The sequence below is a fragment of the Lathamus discolor genome, unplaced genomic scaffold (assembly GCF_037157495.1).
Source record: "Lathamus discolor isolate bLatDis1 unplaced genomic scaffold, bLatDis1.hap1 Scaffold_125, whole genome shotgun sequence".
Taxonomy (NCBI): Eukaryota; Metazoa; Chordata; class Aves; order Psittaciformes; family Psittacidae; genus Lathamus; species Lathamus discolor.
The window spans coordinates 1-18,090 of NW_027069154.1; the positions used below are offsets into that span (position 1 = coordinate 1).

The window sequence follows — 18,090 nt, forward strand, 5'->3', positions numbered from 1 at the left end:
TAACAAAGACAAAATGATCCTAAGGCCATGCCAAGCCTCTCTTGTGCAGCCCAGACTCATCCAAGTCATGAGTACAAGTAGTGAACTTTACAATCAAGTTGGATTTTATCTGACATTCCTTCTGAACACCACAGCTGGACAAAGCCCTGCTTGAGAGCAGTGCTGACTGACATCCAACCTGGCCTTGGACACTGCCAGGGATGGGGCAGCTCAGCTTCCCAGGGCACTCAGTGCCAGCGCCTCAGCGCCATGACAGGGAAGGACTTCCTCTTAATATCCAAGCTAAATCTCCCTTTTTCGGCTTAAAATCATTCCCCCTTGGCCTGTCACTGCACACCCTTGTAAAACGCCCCTCTCCACATTTTCTGTAGGCCCTGTCTAGGTATGGGCATGTCGTGGTTTAAACCGATCCACACAGCTTGTCCACTCACTCCCCCCCCTGCCTTCTCGCCCTTCCCCTGCTCCTGGGGGGACGGAGAGGAGAATCGAAAAGAATGCAACTCCCACAGGTTGAGATAAGAACAGTTTAGTATCTAAGGTATAACACAAATCACTGCTGCTACCACCAATAATAATAATGACAAAGGAAATAAAAAGAGGAAAGAATACAACACCTCAAAACCAGCTGACCAGTAACTCGCCCCACTCCCCACAGCCGAGCACCGACCGATAACTCGTCCAACCCTGCTATCCCCACCCTTCCGGGGTAACTCTCGGTTACATCCTGGGCATGATGTGCTGTGGTATGGAATACCTCTTTGGCTAGTTTTGGGTCAGGTGTCCTGTCTCTGCTTTCTCCCAGCCTCCCCTCCTCCCTGGCAGAGCATGAGACTCACAAAGTCCTTGGCCAGACCAAACATTTGAGCAGCAACTGAAAACATTGGTGTTATCAGCTCTCTTCCCAGGCCAAAAAATGAAAACACAGCACTGCACTAGCTACTAAGAAGGAGAAAAATAACTGCTACTGCTGAACCCAGGCCATTATCCACCCCTTATTCCGTACCATTCACGTCATGCTTAGATCCCACATTTTCACTATGCCATCACTCTTACCTCAGTACACTCTTAGTGCATGGACCAGTCCCTATAAAGCTGCTGAGTCCATCTGGTCCATGATGGCAGGCTCCATCACTTGTAACAGTCTCTCAGAGCAGGAGAGGCTGTGTGCAGTGTTCACACTTGTGAATAACCTGGGCAATAGTGTCCATTGCTAAGTCCACCCCTCGGTCATGAGTCCATCTCTATGTTGCATCTCTGCCCTGATGGCCTGAAGTGTCATGGGCCCACCAGGCTCAAAATAATTCACTGTCCCCTTCAGCAGTTTCTGCAGCTTGTTGCTGGGGACTCCATACAGCTGCCTTCCATCTCCGATGCTTCCAAAGCACTGGAGGGGAGCCGCGGCGGGAGATTCAAACTGGGCATCACCAACCGTTGCCGGTCAATTGCTGAGGTGAGTAGCTCGACAGAGGATGCCCTTAACACTGGAGTGGGGGAGAGATCAGCGTCCAGGAGCCTCAACTCAGAGCAGCCAGAGCTATCGAGGGAGCTTCAAGTCCTCAACAGGACCTGCCCAGGAGCCGGCAGCTCCGCGGACGCGAGCCGCTGACTCACAGGGGGCGGAGCCAGGAGCCGCAGCACCAACCCTGAGTGGTTAAAAACCTGCCCCAGGGAGCGCGAGCAACCAGGAGCACGGCGACAGAGCGGGACGAGGCAGTTTGTGTGGCAGTTCGTGCAGGCAGGCGAGCGGGATGGTGAGCACCCGTCCTATGGCCAGGACCCGCTCTGGGAGCTCTGCTCTGGCTGCCCTGACGGTGGCCAGCATAGGCACCCAGACAGAGCAGATGAGAGGGGAGGCTGCAGTGCAGAGCTCGGAGTGTAGAGGGTGCCTGCACTGGTCTGGTGAGGGAAAGGTGCACGATGGGCAGGGCTGCACTCGGTGCTCCCTGGTGGAGGCCCTCCTGCAGCAGGGGCTGAGCTGCGGAATGCTATTAGCGGGCTGCAAGATGTCAGGGTAGCTGAGAGGAAGCAGGGCTGCTTGCTCCAGCCCCATACTGTGGGGGGGCCTCAAGCTTCCCCTCCAGCTCATGAAGGAAAGAAGGAGGCCACCAACCCAGGAAATTGGGAATTAGTGACAAAGAAAAATAACAAAAGGAGGAAAAGGACAATTAAAAGCAAGGAGCTTCCTCCTAAATCTGTTGTCCCCATGCAGAACCGCTTTGCTGTCCTGCAGGAGACTAACGAGGAAAAGCACTTGCACCACAAACAGCCAGATTATGCACGGGTTAAGATCTCTACTGGCACTACAAAGAAAAAGTGGCGGGTCGTAGTAATAGGGGAATCTACTTTGAAAGGGACGGAAGCACTCGTCTGTCGGCCTGACCCCGTCTCGAGGGAGGTGTGCTGCCTGCCAGGGGCATGGATCAGGGGTGTTACAGAGAGGCTGCCTGCTCTAGTAAGTTCCACGGACTATTACCCACTCCTGGTGATCCATGTGGGTGCTAGGGATATAGGTAGTAGTAGACTGGGGACCATAAAGAAAGACTACAGAGCCCTGGGAGAGGTGGTTAGGGGCTCCGGTGCTCAGATAGTCTTCTCGTCAATTCTCCAGGACACAGGGGAGGACCAAGAAAAAGCTAGGAGGATTGGCCAGGTTAATAAATGGTTAAAAGGGTGGTGTCATAGTCAGGGGTTTGGGTGTCTTGAACATAAGACTGAAGTTAGTAGGCCAGATCTACTGGGGGCTGGTGGAGCTGCTCTGGTAAAGAAGGGGAAGAACAGTTTTGGTAGGAGGCTTGCCAGACTGGTCAAGGAGGCTTTAAACTAGATGTGTTGGGGGAGAGGGGCATCATTCCATCCCAACACACCCACTCAGTTGCCAGCACCTATAATAAATGCTCGGAACAATGTAGATATATTCCAGCTACTCCAGCCAACAACCCAGCTTCAATTGGAGCTCATCTCAGGTGCCTCTATACAAACGCCCGTAGCATGGGGAACAAACAAGAGGAATTAGAGATGTGTGCACATCTACGGGGGTATGATATAATAGGCATCACAGAAACATGGTGGGATGGCTCCTATGACTGGAGTGTTGGAATGGAAGGTTACAGGCTCTTTAGAAAGGACAGGCCTGGCAGGTGGGGAGGGGGAGTTGCCCTTTATGTTAGGGATAGGCTGGAGAGTATGGAACTCTGTCTGGGGGCAGGTGAGCAGTTTACAGAGAGTTTGTGGGTCAGGGTTAAATGGAAAACAGCCGTGGGAGACATTACTGTGGGGATCTGTTACAGGCCGCCTGATCAAGGAGAACCTGTGGATGAAGCACTCTACAGACAGATAGGAAAAGCCTCACGCTTGCAGGCCCTTGTTCTCATGGGGGACTTCAACCACCCTGACATCTGTTGGAATGATGGCACTGCACGGCACAAGCAATCCAGGAGGTTCCTCGATTGTGTGGAAGACAACTTTCTTCTGCAAGTAATAGAGGAGCCGACAAGGAGAGGTGCCATGATTGACCTTGTGCTCACCAACAGGGAAGGTCTTGTTGAGAATGTGGTACTCCAGGGCAGCCTTGGATGCAGCGATCACGAGATGGTCGAATTTGAGATCCTCAGGAGAGTGAGAAGAGCGTGTAGCAAGCTCACTGCCCTGGACTTCAAAAGAGCAGACTTTGGCCTCTTCAGGAGCCTGCTTAGTGAGGTTCCGTGGGATATAGCCCTGGAGGGCAGGGGGGCCCAAGACTGTTGGTTGATATTCAAGGATCACCTGCTGCAAGCTCAGGAGTGCTGCATCCCAACTACAAGGAAGTGCAGCAGAAGGGCCAGGAGACCTCCTTGGATGGATAAGGAGCTGCTGAGGAAAATTCAAAGGAAAAAATAGGCTTATAAAAAATGGAAGCAAGGACTGGCAGCCTGGGTAGAGTACAGGGATGTTGTCCGGGAAGCTAGGGACCAGGTTAGGAAGGCTAAGGCCCGGTTAGAATTAAACCTAGCCAGGGATGTTAAGGATAATAGGAAGGGATTCTACAGGTATGTAGCAAACAAAAAACAGACTAGGGACAACACAGGCCCCCTGAGGAAGCTTTCGGGAGAACTGGCTACACAGGATTTGGAGAAGGCTGAGGTTCTGAATGACTTCTTTGCCTCAGTCTTCACTGGCAAAGCCTCTGACTGCACCACCCAGTTCTTAGAAGGTAGACGCAGGGACTGTGAGAACGAAGACCTTGGGCCCACTGTAGGAGAGGATCTGGTTCGAGACCATCTTCAAAATCTGAACGCGCAAAAGTCCGTGGGACCTGATGGAATCCATCCGCGGGTCCTGAAGGAGCTGGCGAATGAAGTTGCTCAGCCACTGGCCATCGTATTTGAAAAATCATGGCAGTCAGGTGAAGTTCCCGATGACTGGAAAAAGGGAAATATAACCCCCATTTTCAAGAAGGGGAAAATGGAAGACCCAGGGAATTACAGACCAGTCAGTCTCACCTCTGTGCCTGGTAAAATCTTGGAGCACATTCTCCTGGATGGCATGCTAAGGCACATGAAAAACAACAAGGTGCTTGGTGACAGCCAGCATGGCTTCACTAAGTGGGAATCCTGCCTGACCAATTTGGTGGTCTTCTATGATGGGGCTACAGAATTGATGGATAAGGGTAAAGCAGTTGATGTCATCTACCTGGACTTGTGCAAAGCGTTTGACACTGTCCCACACGACATCCTTCTCTCTAAATTGGAGAGATATCAATTTGATGGCTGGACCACTCGGTGGATAAAGAACTGACTGGACGGCCGCACACAAAGACTTGTGGTCAATGGCTCGATGCCCGGCTGGAGACTGGTAAGGAGTCTGGTAACGAGATCCCTCAGGGATCGGTGTTGGGACCGGTCTTGTTTAACATCTTCATCGCTGACATGGACAGTGGGATTGAGTGTGCCCTCAGCAAGCTTGCCGATGACACCAAGCTGTGTGGTCCGGTTGATACACTGGAGGGAAGGGATGCCATCCAGAGGGACCTTGACACGCTTGTGAGGTGGGCTGATGCCAACCTTACGAAGTTCAACCATGACAAGTGCAAGGTCCTACACCTGGGTCGGAGCAATCCCAGGCACAGCTACAGACTGGGCAAAGAAGAGATTCAGAGCGGCCCTGCAGAGAAGGACTTGGGGGTGCTGGTCGATGAGAAAATGAACATGAGCCGGCTTCAGTGTGCGCTCGCAGCCTAGAAAGCCAAACGTATCCTGGGCTGCATGAAAAGGAGTGTGACCAACAGGTCGAAGGAGGTGATCCTGCCCCTCTACTCTGCTCTTGTGAGACCTCACCTGGAGTATTGTGTGCAGTTCTGGTGTCCTCAACACAAAAAGGACATGGAACTGCTGGAACAAGTCCAGAGGAGGGCCACGAGGATGATCATGGGACTGGAGCACCTCCCATATGAAGACAGGCTGAGGAAGTTGGGGCTGTTCAGCCTGGAGAAGAGAAGGCTGCATGGGGACCTCATAGCAGCCTTCCAGTACCTGAAAGGGGCCTATAGGGATGCTGGGGTGGGACTCTTCGTCAGGGACTGTAGTGACAGGACAAGGGGTAACGGGTTCAAACTTAAACAGGGGAAGTTTAAATTGGATGTAAGGAGGAAATTCTTTCCTGTTAGGGTGGTGAGACACTGGAATCGGTTGCCCAGGGAGGTTGAGTGCTCCATCCCTGGCGGTGTTCAGGGCCAGGTTGGATGAAGCCTTGCGTGGGATGATTTAGTGTGAGGTGTCCCTGTCCATGGCAGGGGGGTTGGAACTAGATGATCTTGAGGTCCTTTCCAACCCTAACTATTCTATGAAATTCTATGAAATTCTATACTGGCTCATACTGTCCCACATACCCTGCCACTCCTGACTGTCCAGCCTTGGGGAAGATCTCTTGTTCCTCCCATATTGTGGTCTAACCCCAGACAAGAAGCAAACCTGACTCTGCTTAACTTTTGAGATCAGACAAAATGGTCGTGGGTAGAACACACTCTGTGTGTGTGCTGACATGCTGATCCCCATTACGATGAGCAGGCAGGTCCCAAGGGTACCCACAGGCCATTCAAACCCTTCAGAACTCTCCAATGATGCTGCTGTACTTGTCCCTGGGGCTGGTGCAGCTGCTGTGCTTGCCGGCTCTCCCACCACCAGCTTCTCTTTTCCTGGGTGCAGCTCTTCCTCCTCTGCCTTGCTGGGAAATGCTGCCTGGGCTCCTGCATCCTCCTGGGGCTCAGCGGGCGGCTTCCGGGGGATGCTCTCGGCCGCCACAGTGCTGGGCTCGGCCGCAGGGCTCAGCTCCTCCGCGGGGCTCGGCTGCTCCGCTGCCTTCTCCCGCTGCTCAGCAGCCGCCTTCCTCCCGGCCTCGGGCACCACTCCCGCCGCCGCCTGGTCCCGGGGCCGCTCCCCCTCGGCTCCCCGCAGCCTCACGAAGATGGAGGCAAGGACAAGGGCCAGGACGGTGAAGAGCAGCGGGACAGCCAGATACAACTCCACGGCCACATCCATCTCTCCCTGCTGCCAGAGTCCACCCATATTCCAAGTCTTTGCAATAAAGCACAGTGAAACAAGAACCTTAGCCCAGGCCCCATACTTAATAAACACTATCACAGCAAATACCAGCTCTAAGTAATGTACTACATTCTGAAACTGTGAGATCAAGAGAAACAACTTTGAGAACCAATAAATCAGCATTGTGACGACCATTAATCCAATCATGTCTGTCGTTATCTCAACCCTTCGTGCCCCACTTTGGGCGCCAAAAAGAACTGTCGTGGTTTAAACCGATCCACACAGCTTGTCCACTCACTCCCCCCCTTCTTGCCCTTCCCCTGCTCCTGGGGGGAAGGAGAGGAGAATCGAAACGAATGCAACTCCCACAGGTTGAGATAAGAACAGTTTAGTAACTAGGACACAAAGTCCTTGGCCAGACCAAACATTTGAGCAGCAACTGAAAATATTGGTGTTATCAGCTCTCTTCCCAGGCCAAAAAATGAAAACACAGCACTGCACTAGCTACTAAGAAGGAGAAAAATAACTGCTACTGCTGAACCCAGGACAGGGCAACTTGCTCAGATGTATCCTTGAAGCCTTCTCTTCTTCAGGCTTAATACCTGCAGCTCTCTCAGCCTCCTCATCATTGGAGACGTGCTCCAGCACTTAGAGCATCTTTCTGACTCTTCATAAGCCCATCATTGTAGGATCATGAAACAACAGAGGTTGGAATGGACCTCACAAGGTCTCGAGTCCAACCCATCAGGAACAGGGTCAGAACATGTGGTTCAGGGCTTGACACAGCCTGAGTTGGAAAACCCCAAAGCCAGAGACTGCACAGCCTCTCTGGGTGACCTGATGCAGCACTTGCCTGAGCCGATGGGAACAAGGTTTCCTTCTGTCCTGGCTAAACCTCTCCTCTGTCACTATCCCCCATCGCCTTTAGTCCTCCCACCAGGCACCATGGACAGGAGCCTGGCTCTGTATTCTCCAAGTCCTCCTTGCCGGCACGGGCAGTCACTCCCTGACAGACTTCCCTTCCCAAGATCCCAGGTTCCCATCAGCCTTCCCTTCTCCGGCCTGGACAAGCCCAGCTCCCCCAGCTGCTCCCTACAGGCACTGTGCTCCAGTCCCTCCCTTCCTGTTCTGAGGGCCCGTTGCTAAACCCACTCCTGCTTGCCAACAGTGTTCCTGAACTGGGGATCTGAAACCTGGATGGAGTATCCTAGAGCATCCCTTTCCTTGATCTCCTGCCGTGCTCCTGGCCATAGAGCCTGCGATGCTGCTGTCCTCCCTTGCTGCCAGGGCACACGCTGCCTCCTGGCCAGCTCCTGCCCACCCAGACCGTTCCCACGGGCTGCTCCCAGCCAGGCAGCCCCAGCCTGTGCCATTGCAGGGGAGTCCCCTGCAGGGACCCCTGTGTCCCCTGCTCTCCTGCCCAGGACACCCTGAGAGGTCTGCAGTCCCCCTCTGCCATCCCATCTCCCCACACCAGCACAACAGCCCCGGCCCTTGCGCTCCCCAAGAGCTCTTCCTGCTCCAGGCACAGAGCAGCCATCCCAGAGCTGGAGCAGCCAGAAAGCTGATTTCATTCCCCTTCATTCCTGCCATGTGAGGACGTATCAAGAGAAGAAGTTTCTTCAGGATCATTTATTTCCCTTAAATAAAGTTAGAGACCACCACTGACACAAAGTGTGTGGCTCACACAACACGAGTGGCTACTTAAGCAGGAACAGATGGAAACTGACATTTCTATGAAGACAACATCATCACAAATTGAACCAGGAAAACAAATGTAAAGCAGCAAAGACAGACTTGGCTTCTCATGAACTGCACTGGAAGCCCTTTGCAGAGGACAGCAGGCAGTGTGTGGCTGCTGAAACACATCCAGTCACCAGCTTCCTCACAGCATCCTTGAGCGCCTGGTTCCTCAGGCTGTAGATGAGGGGGTTCAATACTGGAGGCACCAGTGAGTACAGCACTGACACCACCAGATCCAGGGAAGGGGAGGAGATGGAAGGGGACCTCAGGTAGGCAAACGTGCCAGTGCTGACAAGCAGGGAGACCACAGCGAGGTGAGGGAGGCACGTGGAAAAGGCTTTGTGGCATCCCTGCTCAGAGGGGATCCTCAGCACAGCCCTGAAGATCTGCACATAGGACACCACAATGAACACAAAACAGCCAAGTGCCAATGTCGTGGTTTAAACCCAACCACAAACCTCTTTTACTCACTCCCCCCCTTCTTGCCCTCCCCCTGCTTCTGGAGGGACGGAGAGGAGAACCAAAAAGAATGCAACTCCCACGGGTTGAGATAAGAACAGTTCAGTAACTAAGGTATAACACAAATCACTGCTGCTACCACCAATAATAATAGTGCTAAAGGAAATAACAAGAGGAAAGAATACAACACCTCAACACCAGCCGACCAATAACTCACCCCACTCCCCCCAGCCAAGCACCGACCGATACCTCCTCCAACCCTGCAGTCCCTCTCCCCCTTCCGGGTCACTCCAAGTTACATCCTGGGCATGACGTGCTGTGGTATGGAATACCTCTTTGGTCAGTTGGGGTCAGGTGTCCTGTCTCTGCTTCCTCCCAGCCTCCCCTCCTCCCTGGCAGAGCATGAGGCTCACAAAGTCCTTGGCCAGACCAAACATTCGAGCAGCAACTGAAAACATCAGCGTTATCAGCACTGTTCCCAGGCCAAAAGATCAAAACACAGCACTGTACTAGCTCCTAAGAAGGAGAAAACTGACTGCTGCTGCTCAAACCAGGACAGCCAAACAGACACTTAGCACAAGGAGCCAACCTCCCTGAGGTAGGAATGTGAGCAGGAGAGCTTGAGGATATGGGGGATTTCACAGAAGAACTGCTCCACAGCATTGCCTCGGCAGAGGGGTAGTGAAAATGTATTGGCTGTGTGCAAAAGAGCACAGAGAAACCCAGTGCCCCAGGCAGCTGCTGCCATGTGCACACAAGCTCTGCTGCCCAGCAGGGTCCCATAGTGCGGGGGCTTGCAGATGGCCACGTAGTGGTCATAGGACATGGCAGTGAGGAGAAAATACTCTGCTGAAATGAATAAGAGAAAGAAAAAGACCTGTGCAGCACAACCTGTGTAGGAGATGGCCCTGGTGTTCCAGAGGGAATTGGCCATGGATTTGGGGACAGTGGTGGAGATGCAGCCCAGGTCCAGCAGGGAGAGGTTGAGGAGGAAGAAGTACATCTGCTGCTTCTGGGCATGGAACCTGTTCCATGGAAAAGGAGAGGGAGAAATTATGGCAAACTTTGGAGCAAATCCACGGCATTCCTCATAGAAATCCGCCCAATTGAAATGCATTTCCTTTCTCTGGTTTGTGCTGGCTGGGAGTTATGTGAGGAGCAGGACCTCTGCCCATGTGCTGCCATGGAGTCAGCTTTGCTCTGAAGCAGGCTTTGTCCAGCCCTGATGTTCACAAGGGATATCAGATGAAATTCAACTTGGTTGTAAAGTTCAGTACTCGCACATATGACTTGGCTGAGTCTGGGCTGCACAAGAGAGGCTCGGCATGGCCTTAGGATCATTTTGTCTGTTATTTATTTATTAGCATAACACTCCTGAGGTTTTTTTATAGGGGTATAAACTATTCTACTTATGACTGAAAATCGGAAGAATATACAGCCGTAAGTTCTCAGCTCTTTCTAGCTTAATGCAGAGCCACTGAGAGTCCTTTCCCATTTGCACTGCCTGTAAGTTGCCTTCACACACAAATTGATCATAAGAACAACCAACTATCCTGTGCTGAGAGCAGGGCAGCACGGTTTCAAAGGGCAGATCAGGGAGCTCTCATGGGGAGAAGCAAAGGACTGTGCCCAGCACAGCATGGCCAGCAGCCACCTCCAGTGCCAGCCACCAAGAGAGCTGCCTGAACGCACCCTCGCCAGGGCCGGGCTGCACTTTCCCCCCACTCCCTGCCCATGTCTCTGCTGCCTGGAGCTGTCCCTGCCAGCAGCTGCTGCTCTGTGCCCAGCTCTGCTGCCTCTCAGGGCTCCCAGAGCCCATCCCATGGGCTGTGTGCTCAGCTGTGCCCTGCACACCCCTCCCGGCAGCAGGGCTCTGCCCAGGGGCATCTCTACCTGGGCAGCGGCTCAGGAGCAGCTCACACAAGTCCTGACAAGACGCTCGCTGCCTCCTCCAAAGCAGAGAAGTAAATTCCCAGCTCCCACTGCCCAGCCTGCCCACCAAGAGGGAAAAACATCAGAGCTCAGGATCCTTCCTTCTAAGGCAGACGGTGCCTCAGTGTCTTTCAGAAGGACCCTCTGCAAACGTGCTCAGAGCGATGTGGAGCTCTGAGCAGCCCTGACCCACCCAGCACCCTCTCCAGTGCACACAAATACTTTTCCTTTCCTGACAGGGGTTGTTCCTTCTCCCCCAGCTTCTCCCCCAGCGCCGTGGTGAGCTCCCGGGCAGGCTGAGTGCTTGCCCTGGCAGGCAGCAGAATCCCTGCCCAGCACACAGGGACCCTGCTCGCAAGGGCAGCGCTGGGCACCCCTGGCTGCACACCCACATTCACACCCTGCAGCCAGCCTTGGGACAAGGGACCTGCCTTGTCCTGGCCCTCGCAGGGCGCAGAGGGAAGCCCTGCTCTGCAGCACATCCTCCTTATCTACACAGAGAAACCAAGAGAGTGCTCCTGACAGATCCCATGGACTGTCCGAGGCAGCAGCTTGAGGAGATCCCTCCAGGAACCGCAGCTGCATTGCCCTGCACCCAGAGCCTTACCATGCACAGGGCTGGGAGTGTTTCTCCTGCAGGGAGCTCTCAGCATCCTCCACTGTCAAGTGCCTTTAAGCTCTCTGAGGCTCTCAGGTCTCCCCTGAGTGCCTGCAGGCAGTGCCCCAGCCCTGCTCCTGGGCAGAGCTGTCTCTCTGCAGCGCTGCCTGCTTGCCAGCATCTGTCTGCGTCCCAGGAGCCCGGCCCAGCTCAGCAGCAGAGGCCCAGCCCAAGGTGGCTCTGCCTCTGCCCCTCTGAGGTTCATCCAGGGCTCCCTGGGGCTCCAGGGGAACCCTATGGGAAAGAGCCTGAAGCAAGCACTGATGCTCCCTCCGTCAGCTGGAGACACACTGCCTTCCTGCAGTGCCGTTTCTGTGATGAGAGACAGACTTTGGTCTGAACATCAGCTTTTCTTAGAATTACAGAATCATTTAGACTGGAAAAGACTCTTAAGAACATTGAATCCAACCAATAACCAAACACTGTCAAGTCCACCACTGAGCCATGTCTTTAAGTGCTACACCTACATGTCTTTTAAATACCTCCATGTATATAAAAAGTCTTTTTATATACCTAAGAGGTCTTTTATATACCTCCAGGGATGGTGACACAACCTCTTGTGCGGGCAGCCTGTTTCTTGTCCCATCATCAGACAGCACAGCCAGGCCAGTCCACGATGGCATCTCCTTTACCCCTGCTGAAGGATGGGATTCAGCCTGGTTAGCTGAGGCATCTCATCCTGGGATTGTAGCCCTGAAACTGGAAGGGGTCTCAGCTCCCTCCCATGAACACCACAAACCCACACGAGGTCTCACTTCCTCCGAAGGTGAAATTGTACCACTGTGTAGATGAGGTCTTCATCAGAGGAGATTGCCCCACAGAGGCAGGGGAAGCAGCAACAGCACTGTGGGAAGCACTACACGATGTCAAAGTTCCACCTGGGCAATGTCAGAAACCAAGCAGAAAGCAGCAGATCAACGCTCCCACCCAGCTGGGTGTTGGCCACAAATTTACACATCCCAGTAGGGAGCAGCATGCACCAGTTTGAACCAGTACAGACCAATATAGGCCACTACGGCCCCAGATACTGCTGGGGGTTCAATAGACCCTACCGCAGGTCTTCCTGTTTGCAGCTGTGCTCAACTCCCAATCCCTCCCAGTGCTGCCACTACCTGCTGCAGGTGCTCCCAGTCCCTCCCAGTGCTCCCAGTCCCTACCACAGGTGCTCCTGCTCATCCCCCACACAGGCTGGGGGGATGCCGGAGGCTATGGGGGGGCTCATCCCGGTCTCTTTGGATCACAGCCCTGGAACCGCTGCTGCATGAGGTTGGTCCCTGCCTCTGTTCCCTGGCGGCACAGGCCGTGCTCATCCTCAGCAGCGCAACAGAGCGGCGGAGCCTGGGACGCCGCCTGCAGGCGCTCTGCTGCTGGGAATGGCGCAGTTTTCCTTAGGGAAAAGGATGGCGAAGACAAACCTGGACCAAGAAGCTCCGGAGACCGAAGGGCAGTGCCTCCACCGCCCCATTCCCTGCTCTCCATCTCCATCTATAGCATCCAGGCAGCACGGACACCCCAAACCCACCTTGCCCTGCTTCTCCTATGGGATACAGGGTCAGAGCCCCAAAAGAGAACAAAACCAGGCCCAAAAACCCCCAAAACACCCCACACCCACTTTGCCCTGCTTCTCCTATGGGATACAGGGTCAGAGCCCCTAAACACCCCAAAAAGAGCCCCAAAACAACCCCAAAACACCCCAAAACCACCTTGTCCCTATTCTCCTATGGGATACAGGGTCAGAGCCTCAAACCAGCCCCAAACCAGTCCCAAAACAGCCCAAAACAGCAAAAACAAAACATCCCCAAAGCATCTCAAAGCCACCCACAAACCACAACAAAAACACCCCCAAGCCAGCTTGTCCGGCTCCTCCTATGACATACAGGGTCAGAGCACCAAAACAGCGCCGAAACAGCACAAAGACAGCCCTCAAACACCCCCAAAACACCCCAAAACACCACAAAACACACCAAAACCACCTTGTCCTACTTCTCCTATGGGATACAGTGTCAGAGCACAAAATCACCCAAAAAACACCCTAAAACACCCCTAAACCACCTTGTCCTCCTTCTCCTACGGAATACAGAGTCCAAAATGGGCCCCAAACCAACCCCAAACCAGCCCCAAAACACCCCAAAACCACCCCAAAACGACCTTGTCCTGCTTCTCCTATGGCATACAGGGTCAGAGCCCCAAAACAGCATCAAAACACACCAAAAAATCCCCCCAAAACCACCTTTGACCAAAAAAATCAAATCCTCAAAACACCCCAAAAACACATTGACCTGCTTCTCCTATGGAATACAGGTCATAGCCCCAAAAACAGTCCCAAAACAGACCAAAACCACACCCTAAAACTCACCTTCTCCTGCTTTTAATATGGGATACAGGGCAGAGCCCCAAAACAGCATCAAAACACACCAACCTCCCCCCCCCCCCCCAAACCACCTTCTTCTGCTTCTCCTATGGTATAGAGGGTAAGAGCCCTAAACAAGCCCAAAACAGCCACAAAACAAACTAAACACCCCAAACCAAAACCAAAACCACCTTGTCCTGCTTCTCCTATGGGATACAGGGTCAGACCCCCAAAACAGCCCCAAAGCAGCACAATACAGCTCAAAACCTTCCACCAAACGACCCCAAAACACTGCAAACCACTCCAAAACAACCTTGTCCTGCTTCTCCTATGGGATACAGGGTTAGACACCAAAACAGCACCAAAAAAGAGTCAAAACAGCCCAAAACAATACCCAAGACACCCAAAACCCACCCCAAACCTCCTTCTCATGCTTCTCCTATGGGGTACAGGGTCAGAGCCACGTAACACCCCATAAACACACCAAAACCACACTAAAACATCCCGAAACAACCCAAAACCACCTTGTGCTGCTTCTCATTGGGGATACAGGGTCAGAGCCCCAAAACGGCCCCAAAAGACCCCCCACAAACACGCTAAAACACACCAAAACTACCCCAAAACCACCCCAAACCCACCTTGTCTTGCTTCTCGTATGGGATACAGGGTCAGAGCCCCAAGACAGCCCCAAAACTGCTGCAAAACAGCCCAAAACAGCTCAAAACCAAAACCACACACCACCCCAAAACCACCTTAAAAAACACTAAAACACCCCAAAACCACATTCTCACTGCTTCTCCTATGGGATACAGGATCAGAGTCCCCAAACAGCCCCAAAACACCTCCAAAACACCCAGAAACCATCCAAGAACACCCCAAAACCACCACAAAATTATCTTCTCCTTCCTTCTCTATTGCATAAAAAGTCAGAGCCCCAAACCAGCCCCAAACCAGCCCAATACCAGTCCCAAAACTCCCTAAAACTCCCCAAAACCACCTTGTCCTGCTTCTTTTTGGAATACAGGGTCAGAGACCAAAACTGTTCTGAAACACCCCAAAAACACTGAAAAAAATCCCCAAAACTCCCTAAACCACACTAAAAAAGCCTTGTCCTACTTCACCTATAGGATAAAGGTTCAGAGCCAGAAAATGCACCAAAACACCCCAAAACATCCCAAAACCACCCCAAAAACATCTTCTCCTGCTTCTCCTATGGGATACAGCTTCAGAGCGCCAAAACAGCCCCCCAACACACTAAAAAACTCCAAAACACCCCAAAATCACCTTGTCCTGCCTTTCCTATGGGATACAGTGTCAGAGCCCCAAAACATTGACAAAACAGCCCTAAACCACACCCAAAACACCGCAAAACCACCTTGTCCTGCTTCTCCTCTGGGAAAGAGGTTTAAAGCCCCAAAACAGCAACGAAACACCCGAAAACACCCCAAAAACCACCTTGTCCTGCTTTTCCTATGGATTACAGGGTCAGAGAACCAAAACAGCCGCAAAACAAACCAAAATCACCCCAAACACCCCAAAACCACCCCAAAATCACCTTGTCCTGCTTATCCTATGGGATACAGGGTCAGACCCCCAAAAAAGCCCCCAAAACACCCCAAAACCAGCTTGTGCTTCTTGTCCTATGGGAAAGAGGGTCAGAGAACCAAAACAGCCCCGAAACACACCAAAACCACCTTGTCCTGCTTCTCCTATGGTTTACAGGGTCAGAGAACCAAAACAGCCGCAAAACAAACCAGAAACCACCCGAAAACACCCCAAGATAACCTTGTCCTAGGGTCAGAGGCCTAATAGAGCCCCAAAACACTCCAAAACACAGCAAAATCAACTTGTCCTGCTTCTTCTCTGGGATATAGGGTCAGACCCCCAGAACAGCCCCAAAACAGCCCCGAAAACAGCCAAAACACTTCAAAAAACCCCAAAACCACCTTGTCCTTCTTATCCTATGGATACAGGGTCACAGCCCCAAAACACCCAAACCAACCCAAACAACACCCCCCAAAACCCCCAAACCACCTTGTCCTGCTTCTCCTATGGAATACAAGGTCAGAGACCAAAACTGTTTCAAAACACCACAAAAAAAAAAAAAAAAGAAGCCCACAAAAATGCTCAAAACACCCCAAAACACCCCAAATTCACCTTGGCCTGCTTCTCCTATGGGATACAGCTTCAGAGCCTCAAAAAACCCCAAACCACCTCAAAACCATCTTAATCTTCTTCTTCCATGGGACACACTTTCAGCACACCAAAAAAGCCCCGACACACCCCAAAACATACCAAAATCCCCTAGTCCTCCTTCTCCTACGGAATACAGGGTCAGAGCCCAAAAGAGCCCCCAAAGAGCCCAAAAGATCCCCTAAATCAACCCCAAACAAACCCAAAAACCATCCTAAAACACCACAAAAAAACACCTTGTCCTGCTTCTCCTATGGGATACAGGGTCAGAGCCCCAAAAGAGCCCAAAACACCTAAAAACCAACCCCAGACCACCCCAAAATCACATTCCCCTGCTTATGCTATGGCATACAGAGTCAGAGCCCCAAAACATTACTGAAACAGCCCAAACCCACCCAAACCCACCAAAAACCACCTTTTCCTGCTTCTCCTATGGGATACAGGGTCAGACCACAAAACCATGACAAAACCACACCAAAACCACCCTAAAACACACCAAAACTACCTTGTCATGCTTCTCCTAATGGGATACAGGCTCAGAGCCACCAAACCAGCTCAAAACAGACCAAAAAACACACCCAAAAAACCCCAAAACACAGCAAAAAACCCTCCAAACTACCTTGTTCTGCTTCCCCTATGGGATGCAGGGTCAGAGCCTCAAAAGTGCCCAAAACAGCCCAAAATAGCTCAAAACAAACCCCAAAACACCCCAAAACAAACCAAAAACATCCTAAACCATAGCAAAACCACCTTGTCCTGCTTCTCCTATAGGATAAAGGGTCAGAGCCCCAAAACTGCCCCAAAACAGCCCAAAAGAGCTCAAAACAAACCCCAAACCACCCCAAAACATCCTGAAACACCACAAAAATCCACCTTGTCCTGCTTCTCCTATGGGATAAAGGGTCAGAGCTCCAAAACACCCTAAACACACAAACAACTACATAAAAAAAATCAAACACCCAAAACCATGCCATTAAACCAACCAAAACAATCTTGACCTGATTCTCCTATGGGACACAATTTCAGTGCACCAAAGAAGCCCCAAAACACCCCAAAAACACCTTGTCCTGCTTCTCCTATAGGATACAGGGTCAGAGAACCAAAACAGCCCCGAAACACCCCACAACACCCCAAAACCACCTTGTCCTGCTTCTCCTATGGGATACAGGGTTAGACGCCCAAAACAGCACCAAAGTGGACCCAAAACAGCCCAAAACAAACCCCAAAACACACAAAACCACCCCAAACCCTCCATGAGTCAGTACAGAGATAAAGTACTGGCCACTTTTCTCGTTCAGTACGATGCTCAGAGGCCAGCTGGTGGCTTTCACCTCGGCAAACTGACTCGATTCGCCCTCTCCTTCAGCAGTTCCTGCAACCTGTCGCCGAGGACTCCATACGGCTGCCTTCCATCTCCGATGCTTTCCCACAATACGGCAGGACCCATCAGTAAACAAGGCATACTGTTTTTCACTTTCTGACAGTTTGTTATATGGTGGGGGCTCTTCAGCACGCGTCGCCTCCTCCTCTGCTGACATTCCGAAATCTTTGCCCTCTGGCCACTCCATGATGACTTCCAGAATGCCTGGACGACTGGGATTTTCCTATTCGAGCGTGTTGTGTAATTAGTGCAGACCATTTACTCCACGTAGCAATCAGTTGCATGCCTCTTTTCCTTCGTCTCTGATCTTCACCTGTGGCTGGAGTCTAAAAGAGGGTAAGAGCTTCTGTGCAAATGATTTTCTGCCTTTTTGCGTCATGCAGATTTTTAATTCTTTATCGCTTCATCCATTATTTTCTCTTTTTGACAGCCTGTGCCTGCCTTACACGATCTCTATTTTAAAGCATGGCAAAATAAACACCAGTTCCTCATTTGCATGAGCTTCTAGGTCAGTGACAGATACACTTGAGCTCTGAGACCTGTGCTTGTCTACTCAAAAGCCCCTGCTGACCACAGTGACAAAACCAGCTTTTTGTCCCCTTAATTCCTCTGCCGCCCTGCACAGGCAGCACTATGTGCAGCACACCGAAAAGCAAGGTGCCCTGTAACTGGGCTCAAGTACCACAAGAAATTCAACAGCTGCCCAGATGAGCCTTTCTGCCGTCGTGGCATTTCCTTCATGTCAACAGCTTGGGCTGGGTTGGGTGCTCACAGGTTTTGGAAGGCACAGTTTGCGCTGCAAAGCATTTCTTATCAGTGATGATTCAAGAGCAAGAAAGAGCTCAGCTTGACCCAATCA

At 52.0% G+C, this 18,090-nt stretch overlaps 1 pseudogene; it reads right to left on the reverse strand.

Moving 5' to 3' along the window:
• Positions 1-8,320: 8,320 nt before the first annotated feature.
• LOC136006263 (olfactory receptor 14J1-like) lies at positions 8,321-9,751 on the reverse strand (annotated as a pseudogene).
• Between the last annotated feature and the right edge of the window lie 8,339 nt (positions 9,752-18,090).